Below are 17,605 nucleotides of genomic sequence, written 5' to 3'. Positions count from 1 at the left end.
AAATATTTAATTTGTTGGCAACATCAAGATTTTAGGTATGAATTTATATGAATGTATAAAAGAAAGAGTATAAGTTTAGAAATGTTAACTGTTTAGAAACAGAATGTAGCATTATAAAAGGAGTGATTTATTTTGATGCATTGCAACATACTGTACCGCTGGTGTCCGGTGAAGACATGATGTTACAGCATGTGACAAATTAATTTGAGATATATTACACATATTCCATGTAGTGTCTTATTTAATATGAGTTATAGAAACTGCATGTGAAATAATTATACAAGTAATATGTAGAATAGTACTGTATAGACCCTGCTGTCACTGTTTAAAATATATCAACTAACTATTGTACAATTTTGCCAACACACTGCCAGCAAAAAAAAAAAAAAAGAAAAAAAAAAAAAAAAAAAAAGGGGTAACTGTCAGAAATCACTGAAGCTCTACAATTGTTGTCTGGAGGGAGGCAATTAAAATGGAATGATATTTCTGCACTAACCTTGGCGAGTCTTAATCTGCTATGTGACAAGGTTGTTGAGAAGAGACTCTTTGTTTTTGTGAGCCCTAAAAAAAATTCTTCATGCAACTTGTTATAATAGCTTAGAATGGCTTGGACAGAACGAGTCAGACACACAGAAAGAGGCACACAATAAGACCCTTATGACATAAGGTCTAAATGTGCCATTGACAAATATCCAAAAGAACATAGGTTCAGTAGAACATGAAAACATGTTTAACCCTCACCATACTGTAGGTTTTTTTTTTTTTTTCCAATCACATTGCACCTGCCTGAACAGAATCAAGGCAATGTGAACAACATGTTTATCTAGCCAGGTGTCAAACTAAATAATTTGATTGTACAGCAAAATGTTGCTTTTAAAATCATCAATTAAGCTATCAGCTATCCATTAACAATATATAGTATGTTAATGTATGTTACATATGTTAATGTTATCAGTCAGCCGCAAAACCATGACCAGCTGACTGTATATTATCTCGCTTATGACACGACAAATTGCAAAATTAATAAATGGACATGAAATCTTGATTTCAGTTGAAATTATTTTATTATGTGAGGGGGAAAAAACGACAGAGTGATACCAGAGACATGAAACCTGCCTGGGATAACTTATATTTATAAATTGTATAAATATATACAGTATACAGTATACATATATGTATGTATACATATATATATATATATATATCTGGTATCACTCTGTCGTTTTTTACTATATATATATATATATATATATATATATATATATATATATATATATATATATAGTATATACACACACACACACGCTATATATATATATATATAGTATATACACACACACACACGCATATATATATATATATATATATATATATATATACATATATATATATATATATATATATATATATATATCTGGTATCACTCTGTCGTTTTTTCTATATATATATATAGTATACACACACACACACACATACACACACACACACATACATACATATATATATATATATATATATATATATATATATGTGTGTGTGTGTGTGTGTGTGTGTGTTTTATATATATATATATATATATATATATATATATATATATATATATATATATATATATAGTATATACACACACACACGCTATATATATATATATATATATATCTGGTATCACTCTGTCGTTTTTTACTATATATATATATATATATATATATATATATATATATATATATATATATATATATAGCGTGTGTGTGTGTATATACTATATGGTAGATTAAAATTCAAAGCCTGATTCTTGTCAACTGTTATTGTTGATTTTCTTTTATTCACAATATAAATTAGACTGTTTGCTTTATACATGTCTCATAAGATAAAGATTTATATGTTGTAATTTGTTCAGCAGCATGTGGTATGACAACAATAGAGGAATAATTCTGTTTTATTTACAGAAAAACAAATGCTTAGATTAATCAAATGTGCAAAAATGTAGAGCGAAATATTTATTATTTATAATTAATACTGCACAAACATAAGCACTGATAACATATACTCACCATCTTCACAAATGAGCTTCTCAAGCAAATATTTACGTTAAGCTGTCTTTTATGTGTTAAATAACACACTGTCTCTTGCAGACACACACCTACAGATGGATCCAATTAGACATACGTATGGCAGACACAAAAAAGGAATTCAGTGTCAGGAATTCATCTCTACAACAGCAAAGCCATTGCATCTCTACAGAAATAGATTATCAGATCCACCCCATCCAATGTAGAGAACGCAGGGATGTCAACAGCATGTTCCACCACCCAGTAACAGAGTGAACTAATGGATCTCATTACACCAATACACTTTTAGACAAATAACATCACCAAATGCATTCAAAAAGCCAAAAGACACCTGACCAAAAGTCACAGTGTAGTATTCTCCACCTAGTATGCCTTTTCCTACATCTATTCGTACACAAAGGACAGACCAGTGTAGCTGTGGAGAGTTAAAGGGATAGTTCACATAAAAATGAAAATTCTGTCACCATTTACTCACCCTCGTGCCATTCCAAACGTGTATGACTTTCTTCTTCTTTTCTGTGGAGCACAGAACGAGATGTTAGGCTCCAGTTCACCAGTCAGTTTTAATGGAAAACGATGCAGTTAAAGTGAATGGTGACAGAGGCTAACATTTTGCCTTTTGTTTTCCACATAAGAAGAAATGTGGTATTGGTCTGGATATGTCAGGGTGAGGTGAGTAAATCATGACAGAATGTTAATTTTTGGGTGAACAACCCCTTTAAAAGCCCAGATCCATTCATACACACTATACCTCTGTTACTGGCCACAATCCCTACTGACCACAACAGTGCGTCCGGCTAGCGCTGTTTACCATAGATTACCACCATGATAACACTGACAAAAGGCTGGAGAGCACTGTGACTCGTCTCCTGTCTCTCTCTTTCCATCATTCTTTCAGCACAGACGGTCTGTAATGAGATGCTATTCAAGCACAATGCGTTCCCGCAGCAGTCGGTACATGCAGCATCCGTAATACACTACAGTCCGTTCCAAGCGCCTGTTAAGATCAGGACGTACAACGTGCCTGTCAGAACGGCGGGGATACAAGGATGCAACACTCACCGGTCATGCCGTCAAGATCCCGGGAGCATTCACGCTGCAATGAAGACAAGGATGAGGAAGGGGAGCTCACAGCTCCATTTTCCGGCGTCTGTTGATGGCTGAGCTGCGGCTCCAAGCCGCTGGGAATAAGAGGACACACGCAGCTTGTTCTCAGTGCGCTTACAGAACAGGGCACACACACACACAAAATCTCTGAAAGAAACCCTGCCTCCTCCTCACTTCTCGCTCCGGTCTCCTTGTTTTAACTATCACACTCTCATAGAGAAAGACCCCTCCTCATGGGCCAGGGATCCTTTAACAGATCATGGGCGGCACATCTCTCTCTCTCCCCTCTCTCTGTCTCTCTTGTCGTTTCGGCTGGACTGCTGCTGTGTGCAATAGAAGCAGACTGAACACAGTGTGAGCTGGCCCTGCCCCCTTCCCTGTGTTCCCCTGTGTGTGTGTGTGTGTGTGTGTGGGCGGGTTTGGGTGGTTTACGAGGAACTTTTTTTAGGTTACAAACTGGTAATTACAAGGGTATTATGCTATAAATGTGGTTTATGAGGACATTTCTAGCGTCCCCATAATTCAAATAGCTTAAAAAACATACTAAACTATGTTTTTTTTTTTATGTAAAAATGCAGAAAGTTTTTTGTGAGGGTTAGGTTTAGGGGTAGGGGATAGAATCTATAGTTCGTACAGTATAAAAATCATTATGTCTATGGAGAGTCCTCATAAGGATAGCCACACCAACATGTGTGTGTGGGTGTGTGGTCTTTGTCCTGTGCTCTTTTGTGATATACTGGCCTCTTCCCTGTGCTGGGAAAAAATATCCTAGGCCCACTGTTATCAAAGACAATATCTCCTAACACGGATGTTTGCTGGAGGTAAATGACTGTGAACATGAGTTTTTGTGTATGTATATGCAATAAACCTTGACCTGAGTAGTGTGTGATAAAAAATAAAAAACAATAATAAAAAATCAGCTTTTTGCAATATTAGCTTTGCTTGTTAATGCATTACTATAATGTTCCTCATGCTTTGGGTTCAAATACCTACATTTTGGTGTGTATCTTGTTCTGCACTGTTTGTGCTATAGACATAAATGATCCCACAAATGGTCTGGCTTGTTGAGGAGAGTTGTGTTATTACTTTTCTAAGCGATCACACGTATTTTGCCTGGTGCATGATAAAACGGGTTATATAAATCCCATAGACTTACATTGAAGGGACCTGGGTCATATCAAGGAAATTGACAATAGAGACTTGGAGTAGGACATGAGCTCTTTTGACTTAGGCTATGAAGCAACCACCTAGCAAACCACCCAGAACTCCCTAGCAACCATCTAGTGTCCACACAACACCTGGCCAAATCTAGAGACCAAAATATCAGAGACTTGGAGGTTGACACTTTTGTATTGGGCAATGAAGCAACCAACTCGCAACAACACAGAACATCCTAGGAATTACCCAGCAACCACAAAGCACATGCTAGCAACACCTAGTGATCAGCCAGAATACCCTAGCAACCATATAGCCAAATCTATGGACCATATAATATCATATAGACATGAGGTTGGGATCTTTTGACTTGGATCATGAAGCAAACACCTAACAAACACCTCACAGAACATCATAGCAACTATGTTAAAACCACCCAGAATACCCTAGCAACCATCTAGCAACAAGGGTGGGCTGTTTTGACTGTTTTGAACCACCTAGTAAACACCAAGAACACCCTAGCAACCACTTAATGACAACCCATAATACCCTAGCAACAACACCGTTTAAATCTAGGGACAAGAAAATCAATTAGAGGTGGGCTCTTTTGACTTGGGCCAGTAAATAACCACCAAACAACCACCCAGAACAACCTAGTAACCATCCAGAACATCCTAGCAATGACCTAGCGACAACCCATAACACACTTGCAACCAAACAGCCAAATCTATGGACCAGAATATCACTTAGAGGTAGGCTCTTTTGACTTGGGCCAGTAAATTACCACCTAGCAATACAGAACACCCTAGCAACTATTTAGCGATAAACCAGCAAAACCCTAGCAACAACACTGTTTAAATCTAGGGACAAGAAAATCAATTAGAGGTGGGCTCTTTTGAATTGGGCCAGTAAATAACCACCTAGCAACCACCCAGAACAACCTAGTAACCATCCAGAACATCCTAGCAATGACCTAGCAACAACCCATTACACCCTAGCAACCAAACAGCCAAATCTATGGACCAGAATATCACTTAGAGGTAGGCTCTTTTGACTTGTGCCAGTAAATTACCACCTAGCAACCCAGAACACCCTAGCAACTATTTAGTGATAAACCAACAAAACCCTAGCAATCACACAGCTAAATCTAGGTACCATAATATCATTCAGGGGTGGGCTCTTTTAACTTGGGTCTGTAAATAACCACCTAGCAACCACCCAGAACACACTAGCAACCACTTAGCACCCAAAGCACCCTAGCAACTACACAGTCAAATCTAGGGAGTGGGACCAGAATATCACCTAGGGGTGGGCTCTTTTGACATGGGCCAGTAAATAACCACCTAGCAACCACATAGAACACATTAGTACCCAAATAGAAACATGCTAAAAGCCACCCAGAACACCTTAGCATTGTAGAATGTTGCATGGAGAAGCATCAATCACATTTTCTACAGAAAGTGTAAAAAAATATCTTGTTAAAAACATGCACAAATTTCTAGTTATTATGTGAATTTGAAAACTCGCTGGGCAATTCATGATATGTTTTTAATACAGTAATACCATTCAATTATGAGATTATTTAATCAAGCTCTGCGCTCAACCCTCATTTGTTTTGTGATTAAACCTGCTATTAATAAAATTTAGCTTAAGCCATAATTAGATAAGGAAGAGGAAAAGGGCTGACACATTGCTGCCTAAAGAATGTCACTTAAAACTATTAGTGTTATGAGCTTACAACAGTAATTGAATTCAGTGATTATCACTAATCTGGAAAAAAACATAATATGAATTCTAAAATACATGCATTTGATATTGTACATATACAGTATACAGTATGCACATATAAATGTTGATATATTGTACACTTATGCTAGCAATGCCAAAGTCATGTGTTCGACTTCCAGAAAACACACATGGCAAAATGTATATCTTGAATGCACTGTTGTTTTGGATAAGTTTTTTCATTTAAAAAAAGCTAAAAAACTAAAAACTAAAAACAAAACAAAAAATGTGTGTGTGTGTGTGTGTGTGTGTGTGTGTGTGTGTATATATACTATATGGCCAAAAGTTTGTGGACACCCCCTTCTAATTAATGAATTTGGCTACTCCATTAAATCCAGTAAAGAAAAATCTTAATGTTTCTTTATGTAATGGTTTGGGCTTTGTGTACTTCCAAATTTGTGGCAACTGTTTGGGGATAGCCCTTTTCTGTTCCAGCATGTCAATGCCCCTGTGAACAAAGTGAGGTCCATAAAGAAATGGTTTACTGTGTCTGGCGTGAAAGAAATTGACTGGCCTGCACAAAGCCCAGACCTGAACCCCACTGATCACTTTTGGGGTGAACTGGAACAGCAACTGTAAGTCAGGCCCCATCTACCAACATCAGTTCCAGACCTCACTGACAGCCTTGTGTCTGAATGAGAGCAAATACCTGCAGCCATGTTACTACATACAGTATAGTGGAAAGCCTTCCCAAAAGAGTGGAAGCTGTTATTACAGCAAAGGGGGAAATTGATGCCTAAGGTTTTGAAATCAAATGTTCATCAAGCACATATGGTGTCCACAAACTTTTGGCCATATAGTGCATATATTGTTTTATTTTCTAATTTTTTTACTAACTAATGTATGCAAACAAAGCGATGCCACACATTCTCACACTAAACGAAACCTGAGCGTACATCGTGAGGCAAACGCCATGCGATGCACGCAACAGGCGACAAAAAGAAGACAGGACACTTGTGCGAGAGTTCGGCCACACGCAAACCCAAAATCTCAGACCGAAGTGACCAAACCTCAGCACAACGTGAAGACAGCTCGCGACCCGTGCGTGCAGTGCAAAGTGAGTGTAACAGTGTCCATAGTCGCGAGAGACATGGAGCATGAGTGCACGTTGCCAAGATGACATAAGCGCGATGCACTCACGTCAATAACAGACAGAACATGAAGCACGAGTGTCCGGATCCCAACACACACTGAAACCGAACCAGACAGGCAGGGAATTCAACCGAAACCGTGCGCTCACACAAAGACAGACAATGAAACACAAGACAGACATGGGACAATGATGCCACGGTCCTGTCACTCTGTCAGTCTAGGTTTTTGTCTGACAGGACCGTAACAACATAAGCACTGATGGTGCTGATTTAGGGCCATATAGCACGATTGCGAGTGTGATATTGCTTACATACAACAGTTCAATGAACAAGTAAATAAAAAAAATGAGGAAAAACTGAGTATGGTCACAAAAAACGCATTTGTGCGTGGAATGACTTTCTTACGCGACGGATCAGAATCTGCCGTTGCTAGTTCAAACCAAATAATGCGTCCAAGCCTCTCAAAAATGTCACTTGAGAACTAGTATCATGGCTTGGGCTATTTCTAATGAGTTATTCGAGAAACAAGGATGTATGCATGTGTGTGTATGTGTGTGTGTGTGTGTGTGAGAGAGAGAGAGCGAGCGAGAGATATGGAGCATGTGCGATCACCTGTCTCTGTTGCCACTCCCAAGCAAAGATGCTGTAGTGTGTTAGTCAGCTTTCTGAAGATAATGTAATTTTCTTCAAATGCATCCTATTTTCTCTGTGGAAAAATAACCGTTCAAGCAGGGGTATTCCTCCCTATTTCGCAGTAGCCAGTGCACAAGGGTCATTCACTACAGAAACCGCAATCTCCTCCGCCATTTTGAACAGTATGTCCTCTACAATGTGGAAACTCTGGTAAGAGGTAAGCACCTTGAGTTTGTGTATTCAATCAGTCTGTGTCAGCTGTGATGAGCCTTAATGCTGAAGTTGTCAGTTTAAAGCTGTTTCAAGCTAATTCCCAGCTTTAGTAGTATAGTAGTAATCTGAGAAATCACCGAATGCCGATTAATTAAAATACTGACTGACTGGCGAAGCACATCATCTCAGCTGACACATTTACACACAAAAACGTCTTTTGCTGCCAACTGCTGGCTAAAATCTGCAATGTCACAAAAATAAATGTAAAGAGACACATCTAGCGTTTTGCACATCTGCACTGCTCTTACACTTTAGTTTAGAATGGCACGAACACAAGCGGAGTAATACAAACAGTGAAGCGTCCGAGTGCTGATGTTTTGAGACATAAGTAATCAAGGAACGTCTCTCGTCCACTCAGATTCGAGATTGTGTATAAGACATTATATCATCTGAAAATGCCTTTAATAGTTTCAATGTACAGTAGTTAGCTTCTTTTTGTTAAAACCATGTAGTGTAGCTAACTACTTTTTCAGAGATTGATTGTATTTTATCTACTTTAAATTATGAGTAGCTTTTAGCTTGGCAAGCTACAGTTTCAAAATAGCTTCCACAACACTGACTATAACACAGGAACTTCAAGAAGGGAGAGAGGAATTTCTTATTACCTTACCTGCAAAGTCAACCTTTAACATAATGTATCGAATGTATGCAAGTCACTCGGCAGACAAATTAATGACATATGCTCTCGCCATTCTTCACTACGCACGGATTTCCCCAACGGCAAGCCTATGATTCATTTTCCAGTGTCATTCTCTCAACTTTGTGTGCGTGTGTGTGTGTGTGTGTGTGTGTGTGTGTGTGTGTGTGTGCAATCTAAGAGCAATTACTTGTCATCTTGCAGCCTCACCTAATGGTCCCGCACCTGTCTTATGGAGTTTTGGTAGTCTTTTAATATTAATTTGTATTCCTAGAAAGGATTCCTCAAACATATGCTCCCCAGAGCATTTAAACAGAATGAAGATTGTAATAACAGGGCAAGACTTTCCCACTTGCCTACTAGGTTGTCAACAGACTGAAAATAATCATACAATAATGCAGATGTGACTAGCTGCCTCTCATATCTGTCATGTAACTGTTCTGCTAGCTTTCACTGGCTACATTTACATACTGTAACTGCACAATATTGTTGTCAGTACTGTTTGGAGAGCTAAATACATTTATGTTCATACACAGTTTGGTAATAAAAGTGTTTGGGATGAGTAGAATGAATGAAAAAACGAACTGGATGGAAATGGTGAGCTTTGGGATGCATAATTAAGTGGATGAAATTAATTAAGTTAAAATAAAAAATACACCCTTAAAGATGCATTACAAAATTTTGATATTTTTGATATTTACTATCATTATCTATCGCTATTGTTACAGAATTACTCAAGACTATCACGAGTTTGAGAAGGGTATTGACTTCAGTTACTTGTTTATACAAACATTATTTAATCCCTTTTGTCTGCTGTTGTACATACAGGAATATTTGAGTCACAACCAAAAATATGGTTGTCAATCCCAAATATGAATGAATGTCGCCATTATTAACTGTAAGGAAATCACGACAGCTCTGATGAACATATGAATGTATATTCTGTGAATCAAAAATGGCTAATGACATTTAAAGAACACACACTAGAAAGTTTAATAAATTTAGGCAAGCAGCAGAATGCAGAAAGTATCCACGCTGTTAGCTCTCTCTGCGACCTTTCATATTCCCCTCAGCAATGTTAACATTCTTCTCCTCTCTCTTCCGGCTCCATTAGCAACAACTACAGACCACTGAACACACAGAACCATAAAACCGCCCCCCTTTTCCCTTTTCACAATTTGTTGCCTTACAGGCTGGAATTATGACGCATCAAATTGACCTAGTTTTCCAGTAGCTATGCTAACAACATGTTAGGACAATAATGTTAATTACAGAGATGTTGGATGACATTGTCATAGGCTTCATTTAGTCATGGTTGCAACAAAGGGTTTTCTGATCATGAAGGATCAAGCAGGGTTCATCAATTTGAAACTCCGCTCTTAACGTGACGACCCAAAGCACTCTCCCTTTAAAAACTTTCACACACACTGAGATAGCAATTATTTACATTCATTAAAACGTGTAAGATGAGAAAAGCAGAATGGCTTATTGAATTCTACTTAATTTTTATCTTTGTTACTGGCAACTCGAGGGTATGATGCTGACAACTGACTGCTTTTATAACTAGAGCAATTTTGATGGCAATTTCCCTTTATAGACAACAAGTTGTAGATGCAGATTACCTTGCCATTTATTGAGGATGACAACTCAAATGTTTTGAGGGACAACAAAACGAAATATTGTGTGTGTGTGAACTGTGTTCGTCAGTTCGTGTGTTACTCACGACGGTGAGTAAATGATGAACTAGCCCTTTAAGACTAGGAATGACAGTGTTCACTGTCCATTTACATCAATGGTGTCTCGTTCTGACATCATAACTGGCAAGCAAAACTAAAATGGTGCCATACAAACCCAAGCAATCCCTTGCACTTCTGCTGGCACTGATGTGCCAGAAAAAAGAAGACGACGACGACAGTGGCTGCGTCCGAAACCAAAGGTAGCTGTCTTGTTGCCTTGCTGCCCTATCAGTCAGTGACTCAACAGACAGCATTCGTGTACGAAGGTACCTCCAGAAACTGGTTTCGGACAGACTACTGAGGCAGCATAATGTCACATCGTTGCTAGTAACTGATTATTGCCATTTGGTGTATTTTTAATATCTACACTACTACTTTCTCGCTAGAAATGGAATCAAAAGTAGGAAAAAGTTAATAATAACTATCAACTGCCTCTTCGGCCGCCTTTTTTTTTTCTTCAGCTCAACTGCTGTGGATCCGCGTGCACAGGATTGTGGGATTTCATAGGCAGCGAAGGATACATCTATGCTGCATTCAAAAATCGATCAGATGAAGGTATCTCAGTAGACAGGATGTGACATGAACATTGGATTCGGACGTGCCTTGGTCCCTTCCTACTTCCGTATACAGCCTCCGGAGGCAGCATTTTCCTGGTTTTGGATGCACCCATAGTGTGCTCATTCTTCAGAGTGAACATCTGACAGTCATTTTCACAGTATGATCATAACATGAAGGGAACGCAAATTAACAAGATATTTATGTTGCGTATCATATAGACAAGCTAGAATAAAACATTTCACTTTTACTTTCTCGGCCCCTGTCTTACTTTCTCTTTCTAACTAGCTCTAACACACTTTACACATCAATTGCTTTACCCCTATTGGTTTTTCATTAGATGGCCTTTATGGAAGCTGTCACACTGCAGGACTGCGACCGAAAATTCCTGACACTTCGTCAGAGGCAAAGATTCATCGCAAAGGCAATTCATCTGCCATCGGTAAGCAAGGCACTTTTAAGTGGCTAAAGACTGATGATTTGTCCCTATGCTGAAAGAAATATTTTACGATTCCAAAATTGTCTCAAAAATCCTCTAAGCCCTGAGAAATAATGGCAGTTTTGTATGTATCAGTGTGTGTGGCATTTTACAGGGACTAAAACTAAACTGCTGTAGGTAATATAAACGACACAGCTGCAGTGGCCCAACGGAACTGCTGGTTAAGAGATCAGATCAGCGTATTGTTGTAGCAAAGGCTTATCTGATAATTTGATTTGTTATTGATCACTGAACTGGAGCGAATCCGCCATACACAGTTAGACACTTTGCGTCCATTGAAGTTGTCAGCTAAAACTCAGAAATAATGCTAGCCTGCTTTCAAAAACCCCATACATTATTTTTTTTTTTTTTTTTTCAGTGCAAAACTAAATGCAATCTGTATTCAGTAGTTCTGTTCCAAATCCTAGTGATCTGCCTTGCTGTCTACTGCCTACATTGGCAGCTGCCACCTAAATTGAAAGTGACCGATTTGAAATGATCTACATAGGCAGCATTTAGCATTAGAGATGTCAATATAATTTGGTGTTGACATAGTGCTAAGCTAACAAAACCATACTCTAATAAGCATACAAATACACAACACACAAATACTGGGTAAAAAATCCATGTATTTTTATCTACACTTTTCAGTATTGAATGATTTCTAAGTATATTGAAGTATATACAGTACTGTAAGCCACTGCGCATACCATGAGTGCTCCAACTGACCTGAGAAACATTTACTCTCAGAATATTTCATCAATCACAAAATGTGTACCATATTTATATTGGCTGTTTAAAAGAACTAGCGATGCCCAATTTGCGAATTAATAATTCTTTTGAGTCGGTTCTTTTCAGTGAATTGGCCAAACTGGCTTGCAATACAGTCTGAATTGATTTGTGATTCAGTATAATTAATTTAGAACGCTCTCTCACTGAATCATTTGGAGCGGGGTCTCACACAGTAAAACAGTATTGGGATATTTACGAACACAGAGAACAAACAGCGCTGGATACAGTAGAAATTTACCTACAATCAACTGAAACAAAGGGCTGTCTTTTTGAGAGGTAACTTTGAAAAACTTGAGCTAGTGCTGTGTCATTTGCGTCCGCTCGCGCAGTTTTTCAATCGTTTTCCATGTAAACATTCGCTAGATGGATGACTTTGACAACTGCATCATGTTTCACTGTGTTTTTAGCATCTCTCACGGAAGTGCTGCATTTTTAGACGCCGTGTCAAGTTAAAAAAGAACTTCTTCAACTGACAAAAAGGCATTTTGAGACACCTGCGTTCAGCCCTATTCATTGTTGGGCGTTTTGCTTTTTTTAGGGCGAGAATGCGTTTGTTCTGAACGGTTACTGGAAGAAATGCTTTAGCCAGTAGTTACATGAACGCCACTCATACTCTGAAAAATACAAAAAAATGCTTCTCTCAAAGTCACCAGAATTGAATGCTTTGTTCTAGTTTTTGCAAAAACATTCTCATTGGGGGAACATGCCCACGACCCCCCCTAGGCTGTATTAAGCATATTTCTGTGCGTACCCTCAGATGCAATCCTGGAGGCGCCCATGCTGTTAGTTGTAAGAAGGTATCTTACAAGGTGACATAATCATGTCGCCTACCTAGAGGTAAAGCTATCGCGTTAGAAGCACACCTAAGATGCCTAGCAAAATGCTTACTAGGTTTTGGAGCAGAAACATATTTATTGAATTGCTTATTCTCTCTCAGGTTTTCCATCAAAAATGGGCTGAAGTAGAATCTCAACCAACTTCTAAACAACTTCTGGCTCATGTTGTTTGTTTTTGAGTAATTTTTGGCAAATAAAAAGAGTGATCTGCATGGTTGAGGTGGCTGGAAATTTCCAGAGTCTGATGGGCTGTTGAGTTGGGATCTATGGGACACTCACAGGACATGAGTGACAGCGGTGTAATGACTGACGTTCTTGCAGAGACTAATGCCTTACCTCAACTGCCGTACGATGAGCAGAGAGAACCAGGAGACATGACAGCTGTGTTCAAGCTGTTCCTCATGGATTTGGGTGCAAATCAATTTGCTCAGGTCATGGTCATTGCAAAAAGACCCATTACTAGGGCTAAACAGCATTCTTTGCATGTCAAAATGACATTGCAGTGGTAAGCCATCTTTTAAGATGCAAATTGCAACCCATCTATTCAGTTTTAGACAGAATTTCACCCTCACTCTCAAGCAGACTTAACTATTTTGTATGAAACAGCTATTACAATTGATAACACAAAATGTAATGATTATCGCATAGTTCTGTGATTGCAGGGGAATTCCACTGGAATACTTTCAGATGATGCAACCCAAAAAGTTCCACATTTTTATACACTTGTGGTCACAATGCCTGTGACACAATTAAACAATAGATTTAGACAAACTGAAGGATGCTGGCAGAATCCATCTCAAATATGTATAGTGGCAATTAGATTAGCATAGGTATAGCATGCAAAACAGCATTGTTTTTTCTATCACGCCACGTAATACCTAAATCGATGATATAACATTGTTAAAATAATTTTCTGGGTTCAAAACAAGGCTCTATCTGCAGCATCTGTGGCATGCAGTCATTTCAAATTGTACCTCTTTTTTTTTTCTTTTTTTTTTTAAGAAAACAAAAAGTGTGTTTGCAGTAATGCATTTGGAAATCTATAGGGAAAGTCAGTTCAAAGGGTTTAAAAGCACTTACATTTTAATGTCTCATGTCTCACATTAACACGTCTAATGTTTTAATTTTGTGGCGATACTTTCCAAGTAGTGTGTATTGTAACATTTATTACCGTGCAATGCCTTGCATCATAGGCTTCCCTTTTAAGTGCATTAAAAATTATTGTCTGTCTTTACAAACTGAAAATCATAAAGTCACAGATGCTGTTGATAGAGCTTCACTTGTAACCTGGAACAGTACCTGAGAATTTTCAGCTATATTACACAGAATTTAAATTCAGAAGCCATTCAGCTTTAAGTTGTATTATCAAGAAGGTTATTCTGTCCTTTGGCTCTAACATCACTTCACAACATAACTATGAGATTCAGTGATTCCTCAGAATAAAATAGTGGGATGGGTATAGTAGGTCACCTTTCTTGTCCATGAAGATGTCAAACACAAGTCTGCTTAGAATTGCATTACTGTATATCATCCACAAGTTCGATCTATATAATATAACATGGCATGCATTTGAAATTAGAGGGAAATGAAGACAAGGGGGAAATGTTGCCAATAAACAGCATCATTGAACCACCGGGTCAAAGTGAAAATATTACGTAACACTGAACTGATGGATGTGCTAGAAGATAAATAGTTGGTCATGTTTTATATCAAGGCATTTGGCTTTTCTGACACTTTTAGTGACAGGAACAGTATAAAAGTGGAATTAAGTGGAGAAGACTGTAGAACAGGATTGGGAAATTATTGCATTGTCAACATGTTAATAGAATAGTTCACCCACATGAAACTCCTGCCATTAATTACTCATCCTTATTTTGTTCCATAACTGCATGTAGTTATTTTTTGCTGTGAAACTGCAAAGGACATTTTTGAAGAATATTTAGAGCTTGTTGCCATACAATGACAGTTCATAGACACAACATCTGTCAAGCTCCAAAAAAGAATAAAAGGAAACCATAAAACTTGTCCATATGAATCATGTGATTTGAATGAGATTTTAGAGCTGTAGCAAAGAGGAAGATTACTGACTTAAATTTCAGCCTTTTCCACATATAAAGATGTCGTATGTCTTTTGAAGACTTGGAATATAGCGCACAGATCAAATGGACAACTTAAATGGTGATGTTCTGGTGTTTTATGTCCTTTTTGGAGCTTGACAGACCTGGTCACAAGCTGTCATTGTATGGAAAAGAAGACTCTTCAGATTATTAAAAAATACAATAAAATACAAAAATAACTCAAAATGCTTTTTGATATCCACAGATAAAAGGTTTGAAACGACATGAGGGTACATTTATATTTTTAAGAAAACTATTTCTTTAAGGTGATATTCAAATACTTTATTTAAGGTTTAAAACAGAACACATTCTCATGGCTTCATTTAACAAAACTCACTGCTGATCTCCTATTATAACTGTACAATAAACTTTGTAGAGATTTCAATATCAGTAAATGTTAGAAGGAGAATCAATTGAACGCCCTTTCATTTGTCCTTGGCCAATCACAGAAATGCTCTGAATGGGAGTCATATTCATAGCTAAAATTTGAGGTTGATGGAGTGCCAAAAACAGAAATAAAGTGCAGGTTTTAGTGGAGGAGAGATAAAAGAAACCGATAAAGCGTTGAGGGTGGGGGTGGATGTGGAATAAAAGCCTGAAAGATAGGTAAAGCATCTTAGAGCTTGGGGGTGACGCTCTCTAAAACATGTTCAAGTCATGTTTTACTCCAAAATCAAAAGAAAAAAATATCTTTGCATTAAGAAAATAAAATAAAGCTTATTTTGCTTATTACATTAATGTCCAGTCTGTTAATCTCTAAAAAGATTAGATCTGCTAATTTCTGTGCTACAATTTTTTCTTAAAATCGGCATAAATTAAAGCCAGTACAACAAATGCTAACATGTATTAATAACTACAGTTTTAATAAAAAAAATTTAAATAATTGTTTTTCATTTTTTTTCATAATGTACTTAGTTGTCATAAAAATGTTGCAAAATAACTTAATGTTAATAGAATAGGCTTCATTTTCTTTAAGCAATATATAATGTCTTATTTCTTTCTTTTGATTTTGGGATGACATGTATAACTGGGACACATTTGACAAATTTCATGAGATTAGCACAAAAACAAGAGAGAACAGGAAGACAGGGTAAGATGAAGACAAATGAAAGTGATGGACAGACGGACTGAAGTGAGGACATGCGGTTCTTCTGTGGGTGTTTCTTTGTGTGGAATGCAGTTTAGAATTTAACGAGGCTAATCCATTACGGGCAGACTGCCATAGACCTTACGTAACACATGTCTCCAAACCCAAATGAACCACCAGCCCACACTCTCTAGCAGCAACCACCCCCTCCCCTCCTGGATGCCACATGCTGAGGGACAGTGGTTTCCAGTGTGTCTTTAATCAATATGAGTCAATAGTGGCAACTTGGTCATGTATAATTAAAGAGCTTGGCTTAATATGACTTTTCATTAGAAAGATGTACTGGATTGCTAGCATGGTTTTCCACAAATTATACAAACACGGCATCACTTGGTCTTAAAAAGTGGTGGGGACAAATATGCTGGGAACAAGTTTTAATGTGTATGATCTTTCATTGTTTTGATAAATAAATGGTCTATGTGATGTGTTGAGGTATAGATTAGGTCTGTAGTAGTGTTTACTCATTTCTAAGGCCACATCCACACTAATACATTTTTGATTGCAAACGCATTAATTTCGCTATGTTTACGCCTCTCAATTCTCCTGATAAGAGAATGTTTCGAAAATGCTTTCAATTACCGCATTACCCATTACCATCAATGTTTTTGTGCCACTTATGATTTCTTATTATATTTATGTGAATCCATTCTTTAAAGATGTATCGCAGATGTGTACACTATCACAACGCTTATATTTGAACACAATGCTATTCAAATGACGTGCGATTTCACAGATGTCTTGCAGATGTGCGTGTGCTTACTGGGATATACGTATTATAAATTTCACACATTGATGGCGACCACGAGGAGATCTGCATTGGAATTCACAGGTCAGTAAGTAAATAAAACAACATAACAGCTTCTGATTACACCCTTTATCTGAAACATGCACACATATAAACAAACACAGAGAGAAATGGAGACAGTAATGTGTGGCACACAACAACACTGTCATGCCCTGGGCGAGCATGTCTCTTGGTATTAGCAGAGCGCAGCAAGGCCATGCATTCTCTCTATTACACAGTTCCCAGGCCTGTAATTAAGTGGGACATGGCAAAACATCTGGCAGCCAGAGGGGAGACTGACCTGGACACCTCGCTTTGTCCAACCCGGATGATGCAAGCGTCCCTTATCAAATAAAAAACATGATGCTCAAGTACATTGTTTCGAGCAGTGTGGTTGATGCACGGCAACA

At 37.9% G+C, this 17,605-nt stretch overlaps 1 protein-coding gene across 4 annotated transcripts in view; it reads right to left on the bottom strand.

Moving 5' to 3' along the window:
* Nucleotides 1-17,605, bottom strand: part of LOC127423946 (disabled homolog 2-interacting protein-like) — a 130,746-nt gene that overhangs the window by 61,975 nt on the left and 51,166 nt on the right. For 2 of the 4 annotated variants that reach the window (XM_051668662.1, XM_051668661.1), the window contains exon 1: nucleotides 3,132-3,473. The exons of the other annotated variants lie outside the window; for them this stretch is intronic. The gene's annotated coding sequence lies outside the window, so the exon portion shown is untranslated. Of the gene's footprint in view, nucleotides 1-3,131; nucleotides 3,474-17,605 lie in introns of those variants that run through there. 4 annotated transcript variants of the gene reach the window in all.

Source organism: Myxocyprinus asiaticus, chromosome 33 (assembly GCF_019703515.2).
Source record: "Myxocyprinus asiaticus isolate MX2 ecotype Aquarium Trade chromosome 33, UBuf_Myxa_2, whole genome shotgun sequence".
NCBI lineage: Eukaryota > Metazoa > Chordata > Actinopteri > Cypriniformes > Catostomidae > Myxocyprinus > Myxocyprinus asiaticus.
This window is presented reverse-complemented; position numbering and strand designations above follow the sequence as displayed.